Here is a 4,641-nt window from a genome sequence, read left to right on the forward strand (position 1 = left end):
TAAGGACTCCCTCCTCCCTTAGAAATGTATGATCTGACGGCTGGACTGCAAATGGCTAGACTGCAAACAGGACACCAAGCTAGAATGGGAGCTGCAATCTAGTGCTCTTTTCTGCAGAATAAATATAGTGTTCTAAGTGGCACTAATGTGGTAAATCTATTGGCAGTAAAATGCCAAAATGACTTTCCTTCTCCATTAATAGACATAAGAATATAAATATTTTACAGTAGGGGGTGCATTATTTATTATAATACCCATGTTTCAGTGAGTCATGTGACAGGAATTACATCACTAAGCATCAATTATAACAGATAACATCACTAAGTACCATTTATAAGCATATAATTTACAGGATATTCATGGCTCTTGTTTATTATAGGAAAATATATCTGTGTGAAAAAACTGTCATGACTTTTTGAATCATTATTTTACTAGAAGATCTCAAGAAAAAGTACTGCAAGGAAAATTATTTTGACCAGACCTAACTATTGTTAATAGACAAAAACACTATTTTTAGTGAAATCCATGTTAAAAACCCATAACTGTTTTCTACAGGTAGCACTAAGTTCCTACTAACTGCACAAACATTAGTTGAGGACTTCTAAGTGAATAGAGGTATTGTTGAGACAGTTCTTTATCAGCTACTAATGTTTAGTACACAGGGCCACAGAGTATTATTATTATTAACATTTATTTATAAAGCGCCAACATAAGAGTAATTTTTGTTACTATGGTGCTGTGGCTTCAGAGTCTTTTGATATTCTGGCTGTACCAATTAGCACTACATTTAGACAATTTTTTGAAGGTTGCTGCTCATTTAGTGAAGCAGTCACTTGCTTCAGATTAGGGTGTCCAGTTATAGGCTAATTAAGCCAATTAGGCATGGATAAATAATGTCTTGTGAATATTTAGAAAAACATAATTTGTAATGCTGTCTCATTGAGCCAAGAATCATTTCTTATTCTTAAAAGTTCTTATATATGGAAAATGCTATTTTTTCCCCTTCAGTTTCCTTTTAATGAAGTCTAATCATAATGATAAATAGTATGTTAAAGCTTGAAACATTGATAACAAAGAACTTCAAAATCTGAAAAATGAAGAATAAACCCTGTTATTGCACTTCATCAGAAAACAAATACTCAAACATTGTTAGAGAGTCGCATAGAATTAGTATTGTATTTGAATGCACTACAGGTTCTCTATTTACTGGAAGCATCACATACCTACTGTTGCTATGAATTATTCATTATGCAAAACATAAACTGACAAAATACAATCAAAGAAATCTAAAGAAACAATGTGTAACCTTTAAGTGACTGGTAGGAGTGAGTAATCACTTTAAAATATTTTCTTCATAAAAACAACTATTATGCCCCTGGAATGCTCAGGGAACAATATATTACCATTTGGCATTTAATGCTCAAGCAGCTTGTGTGCCTGTAGAATTATTTCCTGCACACTTGTCATGCGGAGTATGCCTTTTTTCATAATAAAGCCTCCTTTCTTCAAAAATCTTATTTAGGATATTTGTGCATGAGTAGTAATTACAAGTGCAATTAGCCATAAACCACCACAAATAATGCTAAAGTAGTGAATGCATGGGTAGAGGATATTTAATCAAACACAAATGTTGTAATCTGCTCTAAAATAATAATAAGGTCTGTATGGAAGAATTTAATTGTTTCACTAGAATGGAAAATGCACCGATCAGAGCATTGCTGTGCCATTGAGGTGAGTATTGTGCCTTAACATTGGCTTTAACCTCCATATTCTGAAGCTATACTCATTGTACTACAGTGTACCATATGCAGCATGATACCCATTCTACCGCATGAGAAGCTACTTCCTGTAGATAAGGTCATTTTCATTACTGAAGATTTTCCTGAGAGGAATGTGATGATTAAAATGTTTTGCCTTAAACAAAGAGGATTTTCTTGTATTTATACAGTTTTGCAAGATTAGGCAGCCACTGCTAAAGGAGTTAGGTCTTTTGGAGCTGACTGTTTTATATCCTAAAGCTTAGTGATTAGCAAGTATTTGGATGCAACAGGCTACTTGTTATAGACAGAACACACAAGTCAAGTAGTAGCAATGGGTGCAAGGTACTATGGAGCCCTGTAGTTACATCCTGCCTGTGGCAAAAAATTCAGGTCTGCCTTCTGCCCGACTGTGCTACCCACTGTACTTTGTGCCTGATTTTAAATCTGGAGCAAGGTACAGAGCTCAGACTGCAGAAGTGTTTGCTTCATTGGAGGGAACTGCTCAGGTCCAAAAGGGTCCACATTTGCTTACCTCTGGTGGCGGTAGTAAATGAGGCCTGCAATATTTTTTTTAATATTCATTAGTTGCTAGACTTCACTTATTACATTAAAATATCATGCAATCAGTGCAACCTTTCAAGCTAGAGTTTCAACCCTTGTTTATAATATGATTTAACCAACCTTAAAAGCTTTTGATAAAATTGACTTGCTTCACCTTCTCGCTAAATAGGTGGCCCAAAGTACAGATGCAAAAAGATTCACACGTGAAATGTTACCAACATACATCAAGCATCTTGCTTTTAGCAGACATAGGGAGATTACTGTGCAATATTATTTCACCAAAATTACATTGCAATGAGACAGGAAAAAATGGCCACAGTGCACATAGTAAATTTGTATTTAACTCCAGCTCAACTTTAAATTCAGGTGGGTTTCTTAGTTGGAAAAAGAAAATTGCATGATGTCGCTTGAAACATACAATCCTAAGTAGTGATGAGCAAATCTGTCCCTTTTCGGTTCGACGACAAATTCACGAAACTATGGAGAAATGTGCGAAACAGTGAAAAATCTGTGAAACGCTTTGTGATACAATTCACCAATGGGAATGCCGAATTTCGCTGCAGATCCATGCCTGGCGAAAAGAAAATCGCTCATCATTAATTCTAATGTTGCGGCTCCCAGCATGACTTACAACTGATAATATGTTGGTGGTTTAATCCAAGCAAACAGTTTGTATGTCATTGTTATAATAAAGGGTATAAAAAAAAGATAAGTCAGAATAAATAAGCCTTTAATTCCCTTAGATAAAAGGAAAAGATAAGGGAAATAAGAAATATTAGTTCTGGTTTATTAGATTTAACTGAATTAAGAAATGTACATTACAACGATAATATAAAAAAGGAAGGCTGTGGAAGAACATGGACAAAAAGTATAGTGATAAATGACATTACTAGTAATATTATACATTATAACATTATACAGTATGAGTGCGAGAGTCTGCATGGTATTATTTATGTTAAATGAAAGTAAAATCTTTGATCCAGGGAATTTTCCGATCGCCAGGGGGGTCAGGAAGGAATTTTTTCCCTCTTGAGGCAGAATTGGCACAGGCTTCAGGCTGGTTTTTTTTTGCCTTCCTCTGGATCAAAACAGTGGCTATATGGTAATGTATTTTAAGTTGTATCTGTCACAGCAGTAGTAGGACCATGACAGAGTACTGCACAGGAAATTTTAGAAGAGGGAGAAAGGAGCTTCTCTCCTTTGACTGCATGGCGGGTTGATTGATACAGACACTACTACTGCTTGTGCTAGGTGACAGCCTGCTTGGAGTTCCTATGATCAAGGAACTGCAGATTCAGGACCGGCAGACGGGCTGCTAAACTTCTCTCATGGTGGGAGATGTAGCTCCTGCTGGAAGCAGAGTTTGGGGCCATCCGCTCTGTAGGTAGAGGCAGCCTAATACTCTGTGGATATAATTGGTGGATATAATTACATAGTGCTGATCTCAAGTCTTCAGTAAGGAACAGCCGAGCATATTGCCTTGGGGTGAGGCTGACATGGTCCTATTTATTTGATAAAATGTAAAAAAAATGCTGTGGCCTCTTTTTACCCATTTCTGGCTCCTGGTGGTTTATTAAGGTATGGGGTTTAGAGGGATGGTTGAAAGCGAAAAGCAACTGAGAAGTCCCCTTGTTAGTTAAACTAAAACTTCATGCTTTTGACAACAGAGGGTACTTACTGTAACTGGAAACAGAATAATATGCTGTAGCAGAAATCCTGAATTTTATCACAGATCTTTAACCAGCGGGCAGTGTTCTCTTAACTTAAAAGACAGTGGGGTTCATCTATCAGTAGACCAGGAATACTATCATCAACCAGAAACCAAAACAGCAACACAGTAATATATTTATAGCATTCAGTTTCTTCTATTAATGGTCATAGAAAGTATTTGAAAATACAATTTTAGTGATCTTGTGTGTAAGTAATCCAGCTATGTCCCACATGTCACTGGATTTACATTAGGGATTAGCACTAAGAATTGAGGTTGTAATGAAATGTGTAAGTTGCCAGTCTGGCAAGTGAAGGATGTTTTGAAATATCCAGATATTGGACTGTATAAAAATGTATTATATTTATGCATGAATCATAATTTTACCTCTACAATATCAGAAATTATTAGAAAGTATTAGGTCCAGTAATCCATAGCAACCTGAAAAGATGTTTGAGAAGATGACCAGGAAATGCTGCTGATTGGTTACTACAGTGATAAAACCTGTTGTAAACGTTGCACCTTTTATTGAATAACTCACCAATGTTTTGTTAAAACACACTCATGACCTGGCACTGTCCATGCTTTCCAAACTACATGCTAACATATTTT

The sequence above is a fragment of the Xenopus tropicalis genome, chromosome 1, assembly GCF_000004195.4.
Source record: "Xenopus tropicalis strain Nigerian chromosome 1, UCB_Xtro_10.0, whole genome shotgun sequence".
Taxonomy (NCBI): Eukaryota; Metazoa; Chordata; class Amphibia; order Anura; family Pipidae; genus Xenopus; species Xenopus tropicalis.